Below are 8,840 nucleotides of genomic sequence, written 5' to 3' on the forward strand. Positions count from 1 at the left end.
ATCTCACATCAATTTCCACAGTAGACAAGCTAATGTCGTGTATGTGAAATCAACCTCACAATAAGGTGTATATATTACAATTATTAATGTCATATTTAAAGATGATTACTTAGATATTACAATATAGTTGATTGAGCTGGAGTTCATTATCGAGCTTACACGTTAACGTCACAGTCATCTGAAGAACGAACCCAAACCTTATTGTTTTTATTAATTGCATTACCAAATGGGTATCAAATAAACAGTAAGCATTGGTAACAGAACTTCCAAAGTTACAGTAAAATAAAAAGGACCCTGACTCGGACAATACACTATCCAACATGTTCAACAGAAGAGAATCAGTCATATTGTTTGTACACATGGTACTTTACATATATATCTGTTTGTTTAAGGTGTCCAGGTGATGCAGACAGGCTGGACCAGAGAGTGAGAGACAGAACTAGACTCCTCACAGCAGTGAACTTCAGCACAGGTACAAAGACTCTTTTTTTCATACTGTACAAAGAATCAAGAAAGATATTGGTTTAAATAAATGAAGTATTGACTTTAATACACTGATATGTATTCCATTAAACAATACTAAATACTCGATCACCTACACATCAGTTAAGTTGAGGGTTTTTTCCATGCAAAAAGTTACATTTTAGATATTTAGCAATATGACTTTGTCAGCTTTCTAATTTAATGTATTGAAGGCAAAGATATTTAACACAGTGAGAACTGCTACTATTTATCTCTCAATATTGTCTGTAAAAACGTGGTAAAAGTGATTCTTTCAGTGAGACAACAGAGCAAGCTTCTACAGTTGCACTACGTTTTGTAACAGTTACATATTATTTTGATAATAACATATATTTCAATGTTGATGAACTTCATACTGTTCATTCATAATCTGATTGCTCACTGTTAAAAAAAACAAAAAACCATTACAATTACAAAATAATTGTAATGCCCCTAAACACACAAACACAACGCTTTCATAAATAACACACTTGTTCTGCAATCATATGTTTTATGTTTCCTGTAATTTTTGTTAGGAAAGGACATGCCTGAAAGACACGACATTTTCTCCTTCTCTGAGGGTCAAGAAGAGCATCCAAGAGGAACATTAAAAGCTGATGTTATGAGACACTCCATCAGCTGATTATTTCTATTTGCCTCACTTTATGAGCTTCACATCACCTGTGCCTTGTACCGCAGAGTTTGCAACATCACAAATAAATGGGGCCAATCTTCAGTCAGATGTGAATGTGTAATCTAACATTTTCAGTAAGAATAATGGACGAAAGGAGTGCAAATACAAATACAATTTATTGAAATGTGAACCAAAAGTTAATCAAATGTTTTAAATAAAAAGCACATATGGACAGAAGGTGTAAACCTATTACATTTATAAGTAAACACATTTAGTCAAATAACGTGACAGACTAGGCCTGTGCAGTTGGTATCAGCTATGCCCAGCATGGGCTCCTCTATCAGGCCTGGTCCTCCTCGCTGAGGAAAGACCCTCAGTCCTCTCCACACCAACAGACTGGACGTCCATCACACGGAGGTTTCTCCCTGAAGTCTCTGCAGCTCTCTGGACCACACTGAATATGAGAGGGGAAATGAAAATAATAAATGCTTTAGACAATAAGAAACATAAAGTTGACTGTTGAGTTGCTCAGTTTTTTTAGATTGTCAATACTATTACTGTATAACTAATATATCAGGTTAAGAGGCACATTCAAATAAAGATTGGTCTTTAAATACATGTTGTCTTTTGAATTGTTTGTTTAAAGTCAAGGATCTAGAACTGGTACTTAGTTTTAATGATACAGTCTGGTTATTATGCTGTTTGGAGGAGGCCTCACAGGTAAGAGCACTAACTAGCTACCATCACATGTACCTTAGCTTGACTTAAACGTATAATTAAGTGATATCAAAATACAAATAACTAATGTCATGCAAACATTAATATTTGCTTGATTCCAGTGTTGAATTTAGCACAATTGCATATAAACGTTAAGGGGTTTTAAGATTCTGAAGTATTATGCTAAAAACTCAATAACTTAGATTATTATTTATAGTTTTGCTGAATAGTTTTATGTCCGCTTACCTTAGAAACGTAAAATGCGACGGCAGTGTGCAGATGGGGAGCATGTTAGCTTAGCTTGGTAGCTTCAGCTAGCTCTGGAGCTTCCAGCTCGGTGGCAGCAGGTCCCGCCTCGGCTCCGCCTCTTTGCCCTTATTTGGAGCATGCTGGAACAGGCGGGAGTTGAACTCTGACGTCGCTGTCGAGCCGTTAGTGGCCGACTCCGCCTACTAAGGGCTTCACGGCAACTGCAGAATCCTATGGGTGACGTCACGGACCCTACGTCCATTTATATATACAGTCTATGGCTGTGTCACTACCTGATCCGTCACCCTGCCCGATCGGTTCTGCGCATGTGCGAGAGGGTCCGCCATGTTGGACAACTCCGGACGGCAACACCAGATGGACACTTGACACAGTGGCTTTTAGCAAAGCTCAAAAAGAAAAACCGAGAGAGATGAGTTATTGTTATTACAACGTGACTTCACTATTATTTAACAACTCTTTTTATTGGGTTCTTTTATTTGGGGTTAAGTACATTGTCAGAATAAGTGAGGAATGAATTTAACTTCTGTTAGACAGCCATATGCCATACATTTTTGCATACATTCACAGTAAATATTTATTCAGTATGATAGCTGTCTAACAGAAGTTAAATTCTGTGCGAATTATCGCCTGTGACATCACTTACGCGAGCCAGAATGGGATTTGGGATTTGTAGTCTTTGTAGTCGCGTATTTTTCATAGTCTTATATTTCAACAGTTTTACGACAAAATGTGACTTTTTTGACATGGAACTTATTGTTTAAGATTGAGAAACATCATATGTGTAGTTCGTGGCACAATTCAAACGGGATCAAAAGATACGTGTTCTCTCTCCATTGAATTCAATGTTAATTTTTCGCTTCCGGGGTCCCATGGGCCGGAAGTAGATGGGCGTGACTTCGCCTCTCTATAGCTGAAGAAAAGTTATATTGTATAGAGGCTTCCTAATGACGTCACGGGATTTCGCGGCAGCCATGTTGGAGTACCACTCGTACCACTCTACTGGCGGAAGCGTTCAAAAATGGCGAAAATGAAAGGATACTACGAATCACTAAACCCGGAGGATAAGACCGTTTACAGCAGGGGTGGGGAACCTCCGGCCTCCGGGCCGTATACGGCCCGCGAGACAATTTGGTACGGCCCTCGAGGTAATTTATAAACACACGCAAAAAATAAAAAAATGAAAGAAATCTAGACCGCAAAAAAATTAAACATGCGAGTGCCTGTTTTTCCTGGCCAAGGTCAGGGTCCATGAACACAACACGAGCCTAACGTGTCATCACGTGGTATATATGTCTCGACTGACAGGGGTGCAGTTCTGACGGAGAGCACCAGAACGCCACTCCAGCACTTCAGAAATTGCAGTACCGATAAGTCCATACACATGCCGCAGTTTCTGCGTGTCTGTGTCTTTAGTTGAAAGCCCAGTGGCGATCTGCTCATCTGTCATACTGATCAGACAGTAACTGTGTTGTTATCATTAGCATCTGGTTAGCTAGCTATGCTAACGAATATAAGAAGCTTTTTCTACAACCAGTGAGGTAAAGGCACATCTTTATATGATCATTATAGTTATAAAAAAAATAAGAAAATAAAGTAAACAGGTATAAAATACCATATGACAGTTATTAATAAAGAAGAATACAGTTTGAAAGGGGAGTGATTTGTCAAATATCCATAAATTAAAAGAAAATCTGCTTACAGTTGTGTTTGGGTGTTGAGAGATGTGTCCATAGATCTCCTAATGTTGCTCTCAAAGTGCACCAGATTGATGCTTTTAACTTCAACATTTAAAAAAAAATCTTCCCAGGGGAGCACGCCACACCCTGCACGTGCATGCATACGCGAGTCATGGTGAGATATCTGGATTAAGAGGTTGCTTTTTCTTTGCACAGAATGAAATGAATGGGCTGTGATTTTAGTTTTTTTTAAGCAGAGGTCAATAACTTGTACGGCCCTCTGAGGATATTGTAAAAATTGAAATGGCCCTTGAGAGGAAAAAGGTTCCCCACCCCTGGTTTACAGAGACAAATGTACGTCGATTGGTTCGGTGGACCCTTATTTGATTCCCGTTAATGATTACAGCACCGACATAAATTCATGGCCTTCACTTTCCTACTTTGATATCGTGAACTACCTCATTTTTCGCCTATTCCATTGTACACCATGGAGGAAATGAAGGCGTACAAAGGACTCGATGCACATAACCAGTTCACATCCGGGTGGATCCGCGACGTTTGCGTTGCATATCAAGGAGATGTGGCTGTAATAGCTGGAAAAGTGAGTAAATATTTCGTGAGGTCCTCTTCAGCTGGCTTTTTAAATATCCCTAAAGTCCCCCAAAATAAAATGGGTGAGGCTGTTTTATCCACTACGCTACCAAGAAATATCAGAGGCCAACTCATTTGTTTTTATTATCATACCTTTTACCTCCTCCTGTCTCTTAACCTGTTAAAATGGTATATGTTGTTGCTATGCTGCATGTACCTGTAAAGGTCTTTACATCTGATCTGAGGGGAATTTATTGTGGTTTATTTTTAACTTGTGATGTGTGCCATTTTGTAAAGCACTTTGAGCTACACGTGCTTTATGAAAAGGTCTTTATAACTAAAGCTTTATTATATATTGCAATATATTTAAATTACAAAAGTTGTGAACCTATTCTTGGTTGTCAGCTTCTGTTATGGGCTACCTAGCATAGGAATATGACAAGAGCTGACCACCCACTGGTTGTGTAAACAATCAGTATTTGAAAGTAAAGTATTTGAAAATATTGGTGGTTCTAAATAGTCAACAATCCAATAATATTTTTGTATTTCATTTTTCAGGTATTGCATTCTCAGAGTATTGGGCTGCAGCCAACATGTCCGTGGGTACTGATGAAGAAGGATGGTGCTGTCATCACAGCTAACTGCAACTGCAAGGCTGGTTTGGGATCGACATGTACCCATGTTGCATCTCTCCTGTTCTACATTGAAACATCTGTACGGATACGTGGTGCCAAGACAGTTACCCAGGAAAAGGCGTATTGGCTTCTACCTGGATCAGTGAAGGATGTAACACCTTCCCCTGTTGCTGACATTGACTTTAGTTCGGCTAAAATCCGAAGGAATCGTTTAAGCCAAGCAATTGACAGTCTTGGTGATGCAGCTAATTTAACAACAACAACAACACCACCACTTTTACGTCACTCGAGGGAAATTCCAAAAGTGACAGATGCTGAGCAACAGTCTTTCCTGGCATCACTGAAATCTACTGGAAGGAAGTGTGCAATATTGATAATCTCAGCTCCACACAATGTCCATTTTGTCCCAAAAGTGACTTTGTCAACATTTCCTAAGCCGCTTTCTAGTTTAAAAAGTGAGAACTGCCTAGAAATGGACCATAAAGCGCTTACAGAACATTGCCAAGGGATCAATGTAGCTATCACCAAGCCGGAGGCGGTGTTGAGAAGGCAACAAAAACACAGGCCAAATCCAAACTCTGGTATCGATACAGAGCTGGGCGGATTACAGCATCTCGTATGAAGGCAGCATGTTCAACAAGTGCAAGTAAACCATCGCTTAGCTTGATTAAAGCTATTTGTTACCCAGAAGCCACACAATTTAAAACTGCAGCTACTGAATGGGGATGTAATCACGAGAAATAAGCACGTGAAGATTACATTACAATTATGAATCAACATGACAGTTTCATTTGCCAGGATTCTGGGCTCGTGTTATCGCCAACATTTCCATATTTAGGTGCTACTCCAGATGGTGTTGTGTCCTGCAAGTGCTGTGGTGTAGGTGTTTTGGAAATTAAATGCCCCTACTGTGTTGCTGCACCGTCAGACCATACATGTCTGGAATCACGTGATGGACAGGACAGGCTGAAGAAGACCATGCCTATTTCTATCAAGTGCAGACCCAGTTATTTCTATGCAATGTTGAATATGCTGACTTTGTTCTGTGGGTGAACGGAAAGATTAATCTTGAATGCATAACCCCAGATATTGACTTTTGGGAGAAGGTATACCCCAAAGCTCATGAATTCTTTCAGAAGGTCATTCTCCTCGAGTTGAGTGGGCAATTCTTCACCAGAATTCCCAGTGCAACTACACCAGTCTCCATTACTGCACCAAAAAGGCCTCTCTGCCTGATACCAGACCCTGCTGTATGTGCCACTCTGACTCAGCCAACCGATACCCAACCACTGGTACCCAAATGGTGCCTTTGTCGTGGAGAGGAAAAGCTTCCCATGATAGGATGTGATAACACAAATTGTGAAACTACCTGGTTTCATTTGGAATATGTTGGTATAACAGTTGCCCCCAAAGGAAGCTGGTATTGTGACAAATGTCATCAGCATGTCCCTTCTCAAAAGAAACAGAAGTATTAATCAATCTGAATGACAGTGTATATATTTATGTGATTATATATGAGGTGTTTTGCACTTTGTGTGTATGGTTTTGTGAATGTGTTTTGAGAAAATAAGCTCTGCTTTCAAAAAATGTGTTTTAGCATTGAAAAAAACTGTAATATGGACACAATGTTAATGTATCTCTGTTATGTGAGGTGATCTCTGCAGCTTACAGTTAAAGGAGCATACTTATTTTTCACCCTTTTTCAATGGGTAAATTGGAAACCTGTAATAAATATAATACTTTGCCCTTTCAATTGTTTTTTTCCAAATGTATTTACCCAAGCTTGAATATTCTACCAGTACTATTCTAGTGCGCAGTGCAGGTCTGAAACCACATTCAAGCAGTTTGGGATGTGTCCAATCTGACAATAGAAAACGAGAGAAAAACATTAATCTTCCATACCTGAAAACATCTTAAATAATTGTTCAAACATTCCCCTACACAACCAAACCCCAAATCACTTTTCTGATTATCAAGACATTTAATTGACCAAGTACAACATTGACAATAATGTAATAATAATTACAATACAAACATATCATATTTTTCAATCTGATATGGGTTGAATGGGGTGTAACAGAATGTAAAGGCTCAATCAATGGGTATTACAGTATCACACACATTATTCAGGTCGCAGCACACTTCAGCTATTTTATCCATCAATGTAATCCCATCTACATCTTTAGATAGTAAAAAATACATTAGTAATATATTACAAGCTTTTCTTTTAAGTTAACATTTTCTGTTGTTACATTATTAATTTCAAATGACATTTTGTCAATCATTTCACCAGTCAAATCAGTCTGAGTTGCAGTGGCAGTCTCTGGTTCAATCATTCCTTCTTCTTCCCCAGTGGCTCCCAGGACTGGTGCGGGTTCTTCTGGAGATGGAATATCAGATACCATGCTGTAGAGATCAAGTGGTGCGATGGATGACCTTTTTCTGGCGCGTTTATACCTGGCATGTGTAGCAGGGGAAGGTGCTGTAATTTTCTCGTGGCCCAATTTGACAGACGGTGCCCAGTCAGGATGATTTTTGTCAAAAAGTGCCACTGGTTTACCTGCAAATAAATCAGATTGTAGGTCAGTTATATCCTGGGTGAACTGTTAATTAATACAAATTTGACCTCTTTTGACAGGCGAAGTCAGACTTCAGATATATTTAAAATGCTGGTGTCAAGACATTGGAACATGACAAATAATTGAGGAAACCAAAAGCCTCTGAAAAGGTGCCAGGGACTGTACAGCCTTTACTGTTTACATATAATCAAATGGCCAGTAGGGGGAGGAATTTCTTTAAATTACAGTTAAACGAAGCACTGCAGGGGATTGACAGACTGATGGGAAGATGACCTGAGCCAAGGGATGACTTTGTTTTGTAGATACTCCACAATCTGATATGTCGATCGATGACACAGACTCCAGGATGCATATGTCCTTGTTAAGATACATGTCTTAGTAAGTGGGTTGTATGTTGATTTTGAATGTTTGTATGTAAAACCTGACACTTACCTGACGTGAAATGATCCCCACAAACGCGAGTATAGTTGTGGTTGGATGGTTTGAGATCCTCCCGTCCGATCCTATTGAGTCATGTTTCCCGTCGACGCTTTGAAAGTGCATAGGCCTACATTGCTTCACCCTGGTGTGTTATAACCGCCGGCAGCCTGTAAAATGACTTTGGCCCCCTGTTTCGATCACCTCTGTTGCCGCAGCCAACAATAGCACAGAAGTTCACCATTATATGTCCGATAAAAAACAGGTAGGCTATGAGTATTACGGTGTCTGTTTTGGTACTCCAGTATGGCCGCTGGGCTGACGCCGCGTCACCCGTGACGTCATATGCAAAGCCTCTATGGGAGCAGATTGCCGGAGATGGGTCTGTCTGCAGACCGCAGCAAGGAGGCGTTTCCTATAGAGAGGCGAAGTCCCTCCCTTTCCGGGAGCCTCCATGGGACCCCGGAAGCGTAAAATTATACATTGAAGTCAATGGAGAGAGAAAGGTTATCTTTTGATCCCGTTTGAATTGTGCCACGAATGACACATATGATGTTTGTCAATTTAAAAGAATATTTTGCAAGTCAAAAAAATAAAAATGTGTCTTAAAACTGTGAAGTTACACATTTTTTTGTGTGAAACCGCTGAGTGAACTACAGGTCTCTCGTCTCGCACAATACGCGTCACCATCACAAAGACGGCCTTCACGTTAGCACATTTCACCTGTTTCTTTCAGAATGAGAATAAAAGTATAAAACGAGGTGAACATCACTACAAGTCTGGACACGTTGAGAGCTGTACATACACGAAAGGGGAGTTA

General features: G+C 39.8%; 1 long non-coding RNA gene across 1 annotated transcript; it reads right to left on the reverse strand.

The window, feature by feature from the left end:
- Nucleotides 1-1,292: 1,292 nt before the first annotated feature.
- Nucleotides 1,293-2,177, reverse strand: LOC139435116 (uncharacterized). Its single transcript, XR_011644390.1, has 2 exons — nucleotides 2,099-2,177; nucleotides 1,293-1,589 (listed from the first exon to the last, which is right to left on the reverse strand). It is a non-coding gene; the product is annotated as an uncharacterized lncRNA (long non-coding RNA).
- Between the last annotated feature and the right edge of the window lie 6,663 nt (nucleotides 2,178-8,840).

This window comes from Pseudochaenichthys georgianus, chromosome 14 (assembly GCF_902827115.2).
Source record: "Pseudochaenichthys georgianus chromosome 14, fPseGeo1.2, whole genome shotgun sequence".
Taxonomy (NCBI): Eukaryota; Metazoa; Chordata; class Actinopteri; order Perciformes; family Channichthyidae; genus Pseudochaenichthys; species Pseudochaenichthys georgianus.